This window comes from Callorhinus ursinus, unplaced genomic scaffold (assembly GCF_003265705.2).
Source record: "Callorhinus ursinus isolate GAN/ISIS: 27379988/994484 unplaced genomic scaffold, GSC_fseal_2.0 scaffold1, whole genome shotgun sequence".
Taxonomy (NCBI): Eukaryota; Metazoa; Chordata; class Mammalia; order Carnivora; family Otariidae; genus Callorhinus; species Callorhinus ursinus.
The window spans coordinates 62,962,576-62,979,064 of NW_027397063.1; the positions used below are offsets into that span (position 1 = coordinate 62,962,576).

The 16,489-nt window shown below is 50.7% G+C and overlaps 1 long non-coding RNA gene across 1 annotated transcript; it reads left to right on the forward strand.

Moving 5' to 3' along the window:
• Positions 1–10,696: 10,696 nt before the first annotated feature.
• LOC141374528 (uncharacterized) lies at positions 10,697–14,664 on the forward strand. Its single transcript, XR_012381479.1, has 3 exons — positions 10,697–10,761; positions 11,362–11,449; positions 14,305–14,664. It is a non-coding gene; the product is annotated as an uncharacterized lncRNA (long non-coding RNA).
• Positions 14,665–16,489: the final 1,825 nt, after the last annotated feature.

Here is a 16,489-nt window from a genome sequence, read left to right on the forward strand (position 1 = left end):
CCGAAGCGGGACTCGATCCCAGCACCTTGGAATCATGATCTGAGCTGAAGGCAGACGCTTAACCGACTGAGCCACCCAGGCGCCCCAAGTTTTATGGTATTTTTAATATGGACCTTGCACATTTCTTTTTAAGTTTATTACTAGATTTTTAAGTAAGTTCTGTTGCTATTGTATATGAAGCATTTTTAGCATTCTTAGCATTAGCTTTTTGTTACAGGTTTTGAGTACAGTCAGAAGTAGACAGAATAGTATAATGAACACTCATATGACCATCACTCAGCTTGAAAATATTTTTTTCTTTTAAATTTTTAATTATGGCAAAATACATGACATAAAATTTACCATCGTATCAATTTTAAGTGAACAGTTTAGTAGTGTTAAGTACATTCACCTTGTTCTACAAGCGATCTCAAGAACTCTTTCAATCTTGCAAAACTGAAACTCTTTACCCGTGAAACAACAACTCTGCATCTCTCTTCCTCCCCGCAGCTCCTGGCAGCCACCGTCCTCCTTTCTGTCTCTGTGAACTTGACTACCATAGGTGCCTCTTGTAATCGAAATCAGACAGTGTTAGTCTTTTTGTGACTGGCTTACTTCACTTAACACAATGTCCTCGAGTTTCATCCATGCCGTAGTGTGTGCCAGGATTTCCTTCCCTTTTGAGGCTGAATAATATTCCATTGTGTGGATAGACCACATTTTGTTTACCATTCACTTGTCAGTGGACACGTGGGTTGCCTCCACTTTTTGGCTTTTGTGAATAATGTCCTCACCCAGCTTTAACAATGGTCAACTCAGAGACAATCCCATTGCATCTATAATCCCACCACGTTCCCCTTCCAGATTATTTTGAAGCAAATCTGAATGGGGTATTTTGCAAACGATATTTTCTATTTGGTTGAAGTGTATTCCCAGGGAGACTCAGAGCCTGGGAACCGATACGATTTCACCCCACATAGCGTAAATCTGTTTGGCATAAAGACGAAGTGCAGATGATGTGGGAAAGCTGCCGCAGAAAGGGTGGGTGAGGAAGAAGTAGGTCAGAGTGGCTAAGGCTAGTCACATGTGCGTGAATGTCTGTTCTTCCTTCCTGACACCCTCTTTCCTTCAATCCTTTAGTCCCCAGGCCCCTGAAGCAGGGAGCACGCCAAAGCTCACAGACCACTGCAACCATCCTGGTTTGGGGGGCCTCAGGGAAGGCTCTGCAAATCTCCATCCACTTGCCTATAGGCGGGGTGTTTTGCTTTGGCAATGTTAGGGCTGGAGTCAAGCTATGCCTTGAACTCACTGATCCTGTCTTGGGAGCCAAGGTCTATTCCTGGAGAAGAGATTAGTAGAAACGCCTCAGGAAGAAATTGACTGCCTGTGAATGCCAGGAGGCTTCAAGACTAGATAACTTACCCAGAAACCAGGGCTCTGATGTTCATATTACTTTAAAATTACACTGAGCACCTGGGTTTGGCAATTTAATTTAAGTAAATTAACGTGGTCTCTGTTGAGTCGTCCTCCAGGGCAGACCCTCTCTGCTGGGACTTAGATTGGACGTGTGGTATCCCTCTACCCATGTTACCTTGACTAATGGGACCTCGTGCTGAGCGAACATGGCAGTAGCCATTCTGAAAGGGCCTGCATTTATCTCCCCAGCAGACTTGGAGAAAACAAACACAATGCCCTCCCTTAAAGGCCCCTTTACTTATGACCCGCATTTTTCTCTTCCTCACCCCACCGACATCATAAATATCCCTTTATTTTCCCATGGACAGCTCAAACTTGGGCTAGTGTATATCCAAAGGAAATCATTGTTGCTACAGAAATCTTTTGGTCTCCTCAACCAGACCAGTAGCCCCGCCTTCTTTCCCACTCCACAGGCCTGAGATTTCTCTCCGCCATTGAGAGGAGCCTCAGTAAGTGCAGGTTAGTCCAGAGTTTGATCTTGAATGTTGTCCAACAGAAGCTAATTCAGCTGGGCCTATTTGCCCCCCAAACAATTATTAGGCATGTGTCTTGAGCTGGTGACATGAAGTTGCTCTTGGGTGTCAGAGACGCAGCGTCCTGCCCTGCAGACTTGGGCTCTACCTCATTCTTCCAGCAACTTTCTGATAAATGTAGACCTATCACTTCTTCTCCTTTGGCCTCAGTTTTCCAGTAAAATCAGGGGTTTTGAACTGAATGGTACCAAAGGCCCCTTCTCGCTCTGAGGCTGTGAAAAAAGTCACAAAACCTGGACATTAGAAGCACCTGTGTGGCTCCAGGCCCTAACTCAGACTCTTAAAGGCCACCAGGGCCAAAGACAGAGCTGAGAGGAAAGTAGGAGCTCCTGATGGGGTTCCCCAGGATGGAATCTGGAAGGTGTTTTGGCGTGAATGAGGAAGAGACTGGAGTGCCTGGAACAGCAAATGAACTGATTCAGCCGGGGGTGGTGCTGGGCTGGGCTATGTCAGTTAAAAGGACTTGGTCCTGACATTGCATGGATAGAGCTGGGACACCACGGAGTGTAGGTGGCTACAGACCTGAGACCCGATGTAGACTTGGGGCCATAACAGCGAAGAATCCTTTTTCTTCATGTATAAAGACGGCTGTGGAGATCGGCTAGCACTCAGGATCAAGAAAGCCCTGCAAGATTTGGAACCTAAGGAGGAGACTGACAGCAGGTGCAACAAGGAATGCCCAGAAGAGAATAACAAAGGTTCTCCGCATATTCTAAAGCAGTGGTTCCTCAAGCCTTAGCACACATCAGGAACTCCTTTCGGGCTTGTTAAAAATCCAGAGTGCTGGCCTCAACCCTAGAGTTTCTGATTCACTTGGTCTCTGGGGGGGATTGAGAATTTGCACTTCTAACAAGTTCCAATGGGGGTGCTGATGCTACAGGTCTGGGGGGGCACCCTTTGAGAATGACTTCACTGAAGAGATTGGGAGGACATGCCAAGGGGTGATGGGGGTGGTGAAGAGCTCAGCTCAAGGTTCTGTCTTTTCCCAGATGTGTGCAAGCTACATAGCCTGCCCAAGCCTGTTTCTTCCTCTGTAAAATGGGATTGATAACAAATGAGGAGTAAAGAGTTGGTACAGGTAAATAACTTGGAATAGTTGCTGGCATAAAGTAAATGCTCTATAAATGTTAGCTAGTTGTGCCTCTCAGTGTGATGGCTAATGAATAGAAAGCCTTTGGCAACTGTGAAGTGCCCAATCGTGCTAGTTTATAGGTATTAGTGCTTGTGCTCAGATACAAGTAAAATGCGCCAACTAGAGCGACTTGAACAATGAAGGGATCTTTTGCCTCCTGTAATAAGACGCCCATGGGTGAGTCATCCAGGGCTGGTATTGCAGCTCTGAGAAGGCCTGTCGGGACCCCGGGGTTTGTACTGCCTCTGAGCCTGACTAGCTTGGGTGTGGCTTTGTCCTCATGGTTGCAGGATGGCCACTCTACCTCCAGTCTTTGTGCCAACTCTTGTGACCATCCCTAGCGGCAACTAAAGCTGGGGAGTTAGGTAGGTGTTTTAGATTTCTAGACTCTATGCTGGAAATGGCAAGAAAAAGGAAGTTGAAGGGATATTGAGAGATCCAACCAAGGTATCTGCCATTTGTTGGTTCAAAGCTTGAAGACCATGGAAGTTTGAAGCCCACAATTCATCCTATGCCCTTAATTGACTGTAGTATGTGTGTGTGTAATTGAGAGAGAGAGAGAGAGAGAGGGAGAACTTTGCTATTATTCACTTTTGTTTCGTAGGATAATTGGTGAGCAGGACTTTTGTTCCTTACTCCTTCTGCATCTCATGTCCATCCCCACAGTCTGCGAGCTTCCCCAGGTTCATGATTTTCTTGACAACTCACTAGACCAGACACCGTCTCAGCATTGGAGACATACTGTGCACAAGGCATATCTGTAGCCCAGCCCCTGTGAAGCTTAACAGTCTGGCAAGACAGACATTAAAAAATCAAAATTAAAAGGCATTAAAATCATTTTTAAAAGTTCCTAAATGATAAGAACTTGTCCATAAAACTGGACTGAATATGGTTTATATGATCAAAAAGTGAGTCAATTTGCCGTCAGATGTCCTCCCCAAGCCCTTTTTTGGAATCCCTAGTTCTGCATGCTCAGTACCTAGTGGGTCCTCAAAACACATTTGTTGACTGTCCAATGGCACTCCCTCTTCACGCAACTTCTATGATCTCTTTTCCCAGAGGCAATGAGCTCTTTTGGGTCAGAGGGCATGGCTGGTTTATATCTGCATCCCCGATGTCTAATTCCGCGCTGGCACATAGTAGGAACTCAGGAAATATTTGTGGAATGGAACGGAACCAGGTTGATGTCATCAATAAAGATGGCCACATTGGCAATTAGGCCAAAATCCACTCTGGGTGTGTACTCTCTGGGTCACGGCTTTATGATTAGAGACATGAGTTCTTTCAAAGCTCATAGACTTTTTTTGTGTGAAGCCACAGCCTCATCCTGGCACCAGATATACACATCTTGTCCCCATGAGGTCACTGCAGGGAGAGGTTGACTCCACGGGCCTGGGCAGGTTTAAATATCCCTGAGTGTGTGCGGCATGTTCCACGCCTGGCTTCCTCTCAAGCCGCCGTCTCCCTTCTAGTTTGTGGAAGCAATCACAGTGAATGGAAGTGTTCCCCCCACTGGAAGTAGTAACAGGGAGTCTGGACATAGATGGATCAAATGCCCCCCCCCGCCGCTTCTTGTTTCTGAAGTCCTCTCTGACCAGCGAACTATAAGGCACATACAGGTCTCCCAATCACTGCTGATCAGAAGAGGTGCTACATTGGGGAGGAAGTCTCCAGGGGGCCCTACCTTCTCTCCTTAGACTCTGAGATCAAATTTAGTGGAAAAAGTGTTCTGCCACAATAATGAGAATCCTATCAGTTTTATCCCAATTCAAAGAAAAGAAAAAAAATAGAATTTTATCAATTGTAAATTTTTCTTCCCTACATTTTTCTTAAGCTTTCAATGTCTGTGTTTTGGTTTTGGTTTTTGACCACTGGTAAAATGAAGGTGCAGCAAGTGGGAGGATTTTTCGAAGCTCCACAGACATCGCTGTGAGCCTTTGGTACCTGGACTGATTGGAAACAGCATTGCTCCTGGACATGCTCAGAAGCCACCTGCTGCCTGGAAGGCCGGGAGGGGAAGTCAGCTTGACCTGATGCTTAGTTGTGTCCATGTGTTTCTCTGTTCTGATCCACCCACAGAAAGAACACGCAGATATGAAAAGAACCATCTCCGCTTGACTAAAAATTTTTCTTTGGTGTAAAAATGGGGCAAGCATGCCACGTGGAGTCTGACAGTCCGAAGTTCTAATCTTAGCTGTTCTACCCACTAGTTATAACTTTGGGCAAGTTACTTAATCTCTGTGAGCCTCAGTTTCTTCTTCCGTAAAACGGAGAGTTGACTACCTGCCCAGGATTTTTGGTAGGATTGACTAAGATAATATATGAAGAGTGGCCGATCGTACCCCTAACTCAAGACAAGGGGACATTATTATTACTCCGATTTATATGTTGGGCGTTGGGAGGCTATGGTGGGGGGCGTGTAACTTGGCCACAGGTGTGCATAGTCAGAAGCCCTGGCTCCAGCTGTCCTTTCAAAAGCTTTCAGGTTATGGGGCCCTGCGTTGTTTTACCTATGAAGCTCTCCTTAACACTATATCCATTTTTTAGCCCCAGCTTTGCCCCTCTCCACTCAGAAAGCAGAAACCTGGGGTTTTCCTGCTGGCATTTTGTACACACACTAGCTTCTAAAGGTCTTTCATGCCACTTGGAAGGACCAAAGAACACAAGGAAGGAGCATGTGGACTCCTCCGAGGGAGACGCGGGGCTTCCCAGGGCGAGCGGACACAGAGGTAATCCCCTTCCAGCTGCTCCCTGGCAGGAGAGCAGATGTGCGAGAGCAGATGAAGCCGGAGCTTCCCCACCGAGGTGGTGGCGCAGCCCTCAGCAGCACCCTGGGAGTCGTGCGCAGACGACACGCTCCGGACGGTGGGCTGGGCAGGCGTACAGGGACAGCTGGGCTGCTGCTGGGCTTTACAGCAGCCAACACTTTAATCCCTGGGCAGGGGCTGCAGGCTCTCCCCACGGCTCCCCACGGGACCCCTACAGGGACCCTGGCCCCCGGGTGCCTGGTCTGATGGAGCTGAGGGCGAGGAGTGTGTGTGTGTGCACACTCGGGCTTGTGTCAGTCAAGAGCCAGCAAGGGACCTGGGGCCGGCACCCTGCAGCTGCTGGTCTGGCCCTGGTTGCAGGGGTGGGGTGGGGTGGGGTGGGGTGGGGGGGCGGGCAGGCCTCTGTCAGCTCGGGAATGTAGGGAGCAGCGAGCCCACTTCCTAAGCAAACTCCTCCCCACCGGGCAGGAACTCACCCACAGAAACATACACTTGCCTGTCTGCTGGGGGCATGGCTCCTCCGAAGCAGAGAGGACTTAATAGTTAAAGTCAGCCAGCACAGAATTTCCATAGTTCCCAACAGAGTGGGGCCAAGTCAGGTGGAAATCTGGCTCGTTTCCCCATGGGACCTCTGGGAGGCCCCCAAAAGCAAGGGCCCTGGGGGGGGGGGGAGACTGCCCCCTCCACCTGACACCTGAGATACTACCACATCATTCCAGGGCCTTATTCCCAGAGCCTCTGCCTCCCTCCTGCCTCATCCTCACTCCCTGACCTGTCCTGTGTCCCTCCCTTTCCTGCCTGCTCCCCTTCATGCCCTGGACTACTGAGGCTTCCTTCTTCGGCTCGCTCTCCTCCCTCCCAGTGTTTCCACCCCCTACCCAAACTCTACAGGGGCTGGCCTTCAGCCGGGACCTGCTGCAGGTGGCCAGCTCCGTTTCTGGGCAGACCCATTCCCCGACAGGGGCATGAGGCTTTGCCTCAAGGCCCCGGGGGATGGACTACCATCTTTCCATTGGAGAGGGAGGTGATACCCCCAAATCGCTGCTCCTCAGACCCTAGGAAGTAGAAGTTGGAATTGAAACAAACCCATCAGAGAAATCCAGGCCTGCCTATGGATTAGGAAACTGAGTTCGGGTACACTTGCAAGATTATTGTGTTCCCGTGCCTGCCCTCACAAACCGCATCAGTCCACAGGGGTTTGAAGTAGCTCCGTAGGGTCAGTTCCCCAAAGCCTGAGGCCTGTGTGGGGCCTCGGTGTAGGGTTAGTGCGGGGTCAGATGCACCCTGGGGAGGGTCAGGGAGCTGGCCACAGCCTGTGGCTTCATCAGCAGGCGGCTGGGAGCTCTCATCCATGGCAGCCGTTTTACTTTCTGTTTCCATTGTTCTGTAGTTTGCAAAGCATTTACCTGGTCCTTAGGAGGTAGGGAATACTCCTTTTTGGTGAAGAAAGTGAAGACGAGAAAGGTGTGTGGCTTCTTCAAGTGAAGAGTGCCAGGGCCATAACCCGAGGTAGATCTGGATTCCCATTGCAGAGGGCATTTCCACTCTCCTCGGCTGCTTTTATGGTGAGACACTGCCCGGCCCCTGCCAGCATCCTACTCTGATTTTATTTTCTCCTGAAAAAGAAAAGCCAAAGTGGCAGAGAAGGTCTGGCTTGTCATTCCTCAGGGCAATAGACAGTCCTAGAACCCCCACAGAAAACTTCCAGCTTGAGGGTCTCCTTTGCAACTTCAGACCTCCCAGGCTTTCCCCTGGGTACGTGCAGGCCACCCAGAAACCCCATTTCTGGCATGCAGGCCAGAAAAAGGCACAAATGCTGGGGTAGGCTGGATGTAGGCTGCTCCCTACATTCCCAGGGTAGCACAAGGGGGAGCCTGGGGGACAAGGGGAATTTGCTGGGTCTTGGAGCTGGTTATTGCTGACCTATGGGAAAACTACTTCTCTGAGGTGTGTGTCTTAGATCCAGCCCTTTGCTGAAATCTTATTAATACTGACACAGAAAGTGCATTGGCCTTTATTTTTTTAAAGACTTATTTATTTATTTATGAGAGAAAGAGAGAGAGAGAGAGAGGGGGGAAGTGTCAGAGGGAGAGGGAGAGTCCTCAAGCAGACTGCGCTGAGCGTGGGGCCTGACGTGGGGCTTGATCCCACAACCCTGAGATCATGACCTAAGCCAAAATCCAGAGTAAGCTGCTTAATGGACTGAGCCACCCAGGTGCCCCTGCCTTGGCCTTCAGAGTCTCTGAAACAGAGGGAGTTTAGGCACCGCCCATGTTCCCGTCTTCCTGCAGTTCAATAGCACCTCTGTCATCCAAGCAGTCAAATCTTACTCTTCCGTCACTCACTGACCTATTCATTTACCCAGGTGTTCAAGTAACACTTCTTGAACGTTGAGGTTAGGGCCCTGTGTTGGAATCTGCTGTTCAGGACCCAGAGACAGGCAAGACATGTACTCTGCCCTCTGAGATTTCACAGTCCGTGCGAGAAAAGTCGGTGGGTAGTTGGAGGACCAAGGGACTCCAGAGAAGACCTCATTTTCTTCTGCCCATATCTTGCCCCCCCCAAAAGGGACCCAGTGAACTCAGCAGGGACACTGACTGCCACAGCAGGGACTTGAAGGAATAAAAATAAGGCCTAGACGCTAATGTGCAGCAGAGCAATGCACAACCTGTGCAACTGTTCATGAAAGCCCTGGTACTGATCCAGGCAAGGTATTGATCATGAGCTGCGTGGAGGAGCAGAAACAAAGGAGTGGGAGGCTTTAAGGAAGGAAGTCAGGAACCAGTGCTTAAGGAGGTCAGATCCAAATGAGTCTTGCCAGCCTATAATCAGGAAAGCAGCACAAGAGAATAGGCGCTGAGAATAGGAACAGGGCAAAGAATGGCACATTGCATGGGCAATGGGCAACAGTTGGGCTGCGAGTATTGAGGTCTGCTTCTTATGGTACAGGGACAGATGAGTGAGGAGTAAGAAGAAATAGTTTGGGGACAGTGTCATTTTTTCTTTTTCTTTTCTTACTTACAAATCTGTATGGCAACAAGGGTGAGAACCAGAGCTAATACTGGAAATTTGAGGGGTTGAACAGCACCCGAACAAAGAGAGGAGATGCTGACACAGCCAGAGCGCACTCACAATAGAAGAGGCTGTCTGGGGGATGCCGAGCTCACAGTCATTTAAAACGCTCAGAGGCCGGACAGCTCCAGGCAGAGATGGTATGTGGGGGACAGGCGGTGGCAGGGGTGATTGCTGCTGACTGGGGGATCCAAGGGGCTTCCAAGGGGCTTCCAACTCACCATGTAATGAAGTGGTGAGTGCTGTGTTTGCCACCGTGCACCGGGAGAGTCAGAGGTCTGTTTAACAATTTGCGGAAAGGACTGACCCGGTAGGTGCTTAGAGCACGTATGTGGCTCCTTCTTGTTCTTTGATATATTTAAGCAAAGATTTTCTTCTGCCCTTTCTCACATCTCCAGCCTAATGAAGCATAAAATGAGCTAGGGGCCCGGCGTGGAGAGCTGGGTGGCTGAGAGTCATCTCCGTGCTGGCACCTGGCCCAGAGCATCGGGCTGGAAATCTTTCCCATGTCCCATGGGGGGAGGTGGAGGAGAGGGCTAAGACAGAAAGCATTGTCTGAAAAAGGTGTTTGGCCCCATCCCTGTCAGAGCCACAAGCCCGTATGACGCATTTGTATGGATGAGAAACAGGCACCCCCTGCTCTAGGTGGACACAGCACCTCCATTCTTTTGATTTGAAGCAAGCGGGAGGTCTGGACTTCAACTCCCACTTTCTCCCTCTTGTGCAGTGGATCACATGCACCACTGTACTCAGTGGCCCTGATCTCGATCCCTTGCCCCCTCCAAGCTGTATCTCCTGTGTGCTTTGAGCTCAGGAATGGACATAGTAGAAGACTGGATCAATTAATGAGAATGAGTGGGAGGCTCCAGAGACAGTTCTATATCAGAAATCAGCCATCTGGAAGACAAAGCCAGTGTCTGATATTAAGACTGATGTCTTGGCCCTTCTGGGCCTTTCTCAGAGCTGCAGAGCCCAGGGAAGGCTGAGGACAGAGACAGACCTTCCAGGAACAAATTCCCAGATGGCTCCTTCCCTCACTGACCCATTAAATGCACCTATTCCTTTACTTGCACTTAAATACTTACGTGTTAAACAGTTTTTGATTTATGCATATGTTTAATATGTGTCTTTACTATCTGTCCATAATTTCTTCCTTTGTCTTGGAATTCTAAGCTCCTAGAAAGTGCAGACTCTGCATTACATGATTAATACTGCTCAGTAAAATGCCTGGCACATCGCCACCTGGTGCTTTTAGACAATAGTAATGATGATAAAGTTTCTATTTCTCACCCTGGGCATTCCAGATCTTCCCTCCCCTGCGTCGCCCTCCCCCAGCCCCCTCCCTCCCCCACCTGCCATTATTCAGCTTCAGCATCCTGTACCACAAGCCGAAATGGCCTACGTTGCTGGGCCACCCCATCTCAAGCTGTTCCTTTTATCTGCACAACTCCTCCCCCTTCTCCTGTCCCTGAGTGTCCATGTAACCCATCTTTGGAAGGTCAGCTCTAATATTCTTCCCCATGATACCTGTCCTGATTCCTTGTGTAGGAGTGACCTGGCATTTTTGCTCTCTCATGCAAATTCATTTCAATTTTTTATGCACCTAGTTACATTCTACCTGCATCATTACTGTATTGGCAAATGACTGCTTCCCCTGCAAATCCGGGACTCCTTGAGGGCAGAGGCTGTGTCTTACCTGACTTCCTCTCCACAGCGTTCGCTCCAGGGCTGAGCACCTGCGATTTTAGCTCTGCAACCTGGACGAGTCCTGTCCCTGCTCTGAGTCTCAGTTTGCTCATCAGTAAGTGAGGGGTTGGACAAGGTGATCTCTAGGAGCATGGTGGCTCCGAGGCCTACGGTCCATAGCCCGCTAAAGGCTCATTGACTGGCTAGGAGATCAGGAGGAGGTCATCCGCCACCAGAAGGAGTGCTTTGGGGACTTCTGTTTATCGACACCTAAAAATTCGTGGATCACAAAGAAGGTGGAGATTCGAACCAGTTACTCTTACGCACCAGATTTCTCTCTTCCCGTGAGTGGGAATGACAGTAGGTGACTCAGAGAGTAGGTGGCACAGAGGTGCTGTCTCTGTCCCTTGAAGGTGGTGCTGGGGGCTTCTCCTGCAGTTCCCCTTTCTCCCCTCAAGAAGCGAAGGTCAGGTCCACGACACTCCCCCGGTGGTGGCTAGGGGCACCCTACCCCCTGAAATCCACACACACCCCCACCGTGGCCAGGGTGGGGCCGCACACATGGTGTCTAGGCCCCTCATTAGAGGAGTTGCCTGTTAACAGAACTGGACACCCCGGGCCAATACCTGTATGTGGCAATAATCATCCAGCATTTTCTAAGAGCCTGGGTACACCAGCAGATCTTTTTTAAAATAGGCCTATACTGTCTCCCCAGGTTCCTGGTGGTGACTCAGCACACCGTACAGTAGCTGTGATTCACAGTGTCGGCCTGGAACCCAGAGACTCACAGCCCAGGAGAGGAGGTACTCACACCCCACACCCCCATTCTTCCGGAATGCCACTCTTGCCACCGAGCCCAGGCTTCTCTGCCTTATAGACGTGGCCAACCATCAAGACCAAGAGCTTTGAGCAAGACAGTTCCAGAGCTGAGATGGGGTAGGGAGGGAGACACACTAGGTCTCTGACAGCCCTGTGTGTGGGGGCAGAGGCCCACCTAAGTTCCGAGGGAATGAGGAGAAGGGGTGCACAGGAGAGAGGGTGGGAGGAGGGGACAGGGAATGTCTCAGCCGATGGAGGCCCAGCCAAGAGCCTTGGGCTTCAAGCCCAGGAGGGCTGCTGACTCACGGTGGACCCTTAATCTCCTGTGGAGGGCAGGCCCAGCTCCTAGAAGCCCAGAGGGCTTAGTGGTGTTTGCGCAGCTCTAGACACAGGGCCTGTGGGCTGGCACAAAGCCCTGCCTGGCCGTGGACAAGAGGGCGGGCGAGCGGGGCAGGGTGGAAGAGAGCAGGGAGAAGCAGGATGAGCCCTCTGCAGAGACAGGGGTGAGCCTGGACCAGCCTGCGACAGGAGTATTTGCAGAAGGGGCTGACAGAGCCACAGAATGTGGGGGCGGGGGAGGGGGAAGAGTCAAGCAAGCTGACCCCCATGAAATCAGTCCAGACTGCTCACCCAGCTTTAAGAAGTGATGGCTCATGCATCTTTCAGTTTTCACAGCTGAGCCGAAGACTTCAAGTTTCTCAAGATATAGCAGATCTACTCAAAGGCTTAAGGAGGCTAATAAATCAAGTACATTAACAGAAACTCAAGACCCAATTCAGAGCCCCTGCTTCTGTCCTTCTGGCCTGACTACCCCATTCCGCCCCCCCCCCAGCCCCCAGGGCCCCCGGAGTCGCTTAACTCCCTCCTCTGTCTCAGTGCACAGATTGGAGGGGGAAATAAAAATATCCCCCCTTCTCCCTGCCTCCCCAATGTCGAGGGAATGAGTGGAGACCCGGAAAAGAGGCTTATGCCTCCCGAGGCTCTGTATAAAATGTTGAGTCTTGGCACAAAATGTGTAGAGTGGAGATAATGCGCTGCAATCTTTTCAGAAGGTGCTTCTATAACCTATGAGTCTTGTTCTGGGGCTTCCCGCTCATGGTAGCAGGGAGTGTCAGCGTTTCCGGGGAAGCGCCCGTCGCTGCCATTCCCGAGCTTACACTGTCGCACTCGATTTTTGTGAGTCCCCAAAGTGACCATCGGCTTGAGACTTGAGAGTCACATGCTAAGCAGAGAGGAATTTCTCGAGGCCTGGAGGATCCAACTATGGAACTTTGTCAATGAATGGCCCCCATGAGGCAGGAGGAGGAAGAGAAGCCCATCCCTTCGTTTCTGAGGAAAGGGCTGACAGAGAGGGCCGTCAGCCAGTCAGGCCGGCCCTGGGTCTCCACCCCCCCCCCCCACCACCCGGGTTTCAGTCTGGGGGAGACGTGTTCGGTAAGTTGAGGAAAACACTTTGTCCTCTTCCCGGCGTCTGCAAGGACCACCTCGCCCATTCCCTGCGCCACCGCGGGGTTGTCTGCGGCCACATCACAGGAAGTGCCGCCTGGCATGGGCAGCTCTGCGGCTCCTAGAGGCTGGGGAGGAGCTTGGCTAAAAGTCTGGCTGGGGAGTTGGGAGTGGGGGTGCCTGGCACTGCGGCCAAGATCCGAAGGCCTGGGTAAGTCTGCCTGGAAGTCCAGCCAGACCTCAGGTCTATGTGGGGCCAGAGAAAATCCTGGAGGGGCCAAGTCAGCACAGAGATCACTGAGCTGTGGTCAAATTGCAGCAGACATCGGCAGAGCAGGCATCCATTACCTGCGGCCCAGTGTGAGCCCTCGGACCAGCCACTCTCAACCACGGTTCCACAACAGAGTCACCTGGGACGTGGGAACCCAGGCTCCGCACCCAAAGGTTCTAATTTAATTGGTGCGGGTGAAACCATGGCGCTGGTATCTCTTTAAAAAGCCTCCTGGGCTTATGAACCAGGGAAGTGAACTACTTCCTTCAGGGTTACAAATATCCTCCACACCAAGGCCAGGACACATGTGAGGCAGGTGAGCAGCGCCAGGACGCAAAACCTAGGGAGGCGCTTACTGTCGCCTTCAGGCAGGTGCAGGGTGGGCACCTCTTCCTCCACGTGGCCCCAGGCGCCTCACCCTGGCTCTGCTCCAAAACCTCCCTCGGTAGGTCCCTTCCCTGGCCTGACTTGACACTGTGACTCGGGCCACGAGTCCCATTCCTCCGGAAGGCACCAGAAGGTTGCCAACACAAGTGTCATGGGGCCAGGAGACCTGTTGGGGAATGGGCTTGGGAAGAGAGTGGGCAGAAAACCAAAGAATGAACAGACCCAATCATTACCTTAAGGGCTTTGTTGGTTTCCGGGACAAGAATGACATGACATGACTGTTGGCTGCAAAATGCAGCTTAGTCATTTCTACCAGCCCCCTGAAGCCAGGACAGTGCGGTTAACTCACTGTGGGGGAGGGTGGACTGGATCCAGGGTTCTTCAGAAAGGGATTCAAGTTACACAAACTAATGTGTGTTCACGTTCTGTTACACTCACAAAGACAGAGTGTGTGCCTGCCTCCAAATAGCATGTGGGCGAAACTCAGGGGGCCCCTGCACCGTTCTTGGTTGCTCATCCTTTGCCTCACCCAGAAATCAGGCTCAGTGGCAGTGAATCAGAAATCGGCTCTGTGGAAGGCAGATTTTTTAGGAGCATTTGGAACCGATTAGTTTGTTACTGTGAGTTCAGGGCTCCAGTGAATGGCCCAGTACTGTGCAAAAACTCAGGGCTTCACACGCTAGGACAAATGCGTTCTTTGTAAATAATAAGTGACCTTTGTTTCCATCTGCCCAGCCTCCTCCCCCCTCCCTGCTTCATCCTGGCCTCGGCGCGGATCCTGGGCCCTCCAGAAGGAAACCTGACCTGGCCTCGCCAATGGAATCAGGCACCCTGAGCCACGACACCGCTGGGACCGGACGTCATTCTGTGTTTTAGCCCAAAGTCCTTCCTACGGGGTAGGGACAAAGGCCGTGGCCTTCGGGAGCACAGCTGTGTTCCGAGCCGTGCTGGAGCACCGTTTAAAGTCTGGTCTGTTTCCGGCATCCCCTCCTTCTGAGCTTTGACAGCCGTGGGGGGCCTTTCAGAGTCAGTAGAGGAAGTAAGGAGGCAGGAGCCTGGGCTCCTGATCACCTCACTGACGACCACAGGTCGCTGCTCAGGGCCCGGTCGGCAGCCTCTGGTCCCAATCACAAACCTCCAAATCCTGAACCAGTTTCCCTCAGAATAAGAATCTGGGGTCTGATTTCCTTCCGAACTGGTGGCTCGGCCAGATCTGGGGGCAGAGGGGACCGGCCTGCTCCCAGGGGCTCTGGAGATAGTGAACACGTGAGCAGCTACTAGCGTCTCTAATGAACTAGGCCACTTCAGCTCAAGTTCTTTCTCTCTCACTCTTGATTTCTGCTGAGAGAAGCAGCGTCAATGACCCATAAAACTCAAGAGCTCGTTCCCCTACCCGTTTGCTGGGATCTATTAATCTCTTCGGATAGCCAGCAGCTAACCCATCTGCAAGACACCTGGTCTTGATTTAACTAATGTGCAAAGGGAAAGAACATCAGGCAGGTAAAAATCTGTAATTAGCAATAGTCTTTCAAGATTTTCTTTGTGGGTTCGCCCCTCCTCCCCTTTCCAGGCAGTGGGAGGGAATGGGAAGGAGCCAAATGCAAATATGGTTTAATTCCATCTTGAGTAATTACTCCGGAAAGCCCTCTAAAAAAATTGCTGGCTGTTTAACTCAGTAATTTGAACTTGCATTCGGGAACATCATCAAACTGTAAATGCTTTGATCTTTTTTACGCTTCTGTACATAAGGAAAACCAAGTACACCTAATTCCTATGCCGTGTTGTCATAAGCACTAGAAACTCTTGGCACATGGCCACGGGTAGGAGGCTTGAGAGGGGCTGGCTTTGTCGGAGGAAGAGACAGCTGGATGCCTTGGAGAGAACATCGGAAGTCGAGCCAAGAGGCTGGAACTCTGCTCCGCATTGCACAGTGGCTCACACGATGACACTGGGCAGGACATGACCCCTCCTGACCTCTATTTCCCTGTCTTAAAATAAGGGGGTAGGGCCAGATGATTTCTAAATTTCAAAGTCTTCCCTCCTCAACACCCCCAAGCTCTGCCATTCTTTGCTTCCAGGAAACGCATTCCTTTCTCACACCACAAACCCAGAGGTGAGGCAGGTGAGGTGGGTCAAAGGTAACCAAGTACAGAGACTTGCTCTGCGGGCTCGATTATCAAAATGTGTAAGGAAAAAACGACCAGTTGCGGATTCTGAGATTCCTTTGAACAGTGGTGCACCTTGGATGCAGTGTAGATCCTGTAGCCACAGAAGAGAAAAAAATTTACTGGCCTCTGGGGGGTTTGTGAGGCGCCTGTGACCTCAGACTTAATCAGCATCACATGCTCAACCTATACCACTAGAAAACCACATGGGTTTTAGGCAATCGCCCAAATTAAACCAATGACATTGCTTTCATGCTCTTGCATGCTCTATGGGGGAAGAAAAGCAAGGCAAAGCAGGAAGGAAAGCAGAACTGGGACAACAGGGGCAGAAATCTATTCATTCATTTCTTTATTCAGGCATTCATTCAGCACATGCTAAGCACCTATAATGCGTGGGACCTACGGAGGAATTAGGAACAGCATGAAGCATAGCCCAGAGGCTGCCAAAGATTCTTTAAACTTCTATGTTCACTTCTTTGGCACTTTCAGTTTATGTAGTAGATCTATAACCAGAGGAAGTCATTCACAGAGAGACTTATCTTCGAGCCCTTAATGAGCCCGGGTGGCCACAGGTCCTTAACTAAGAATGCTCAGCCCCATCTGTCAAGTTCCTGTTCTTCCTTCAAGGCTCAAATCCATCCCAGCTCCCCTGGGAAGCCTCTCCTGCTATCCCTAAGCAGATGTGATCTCTTTGTCTTCTGGTCATCCGTGGCATTTGGTTGGTCCTACTCAGTTGGTTATCTTAGACCCCAGAT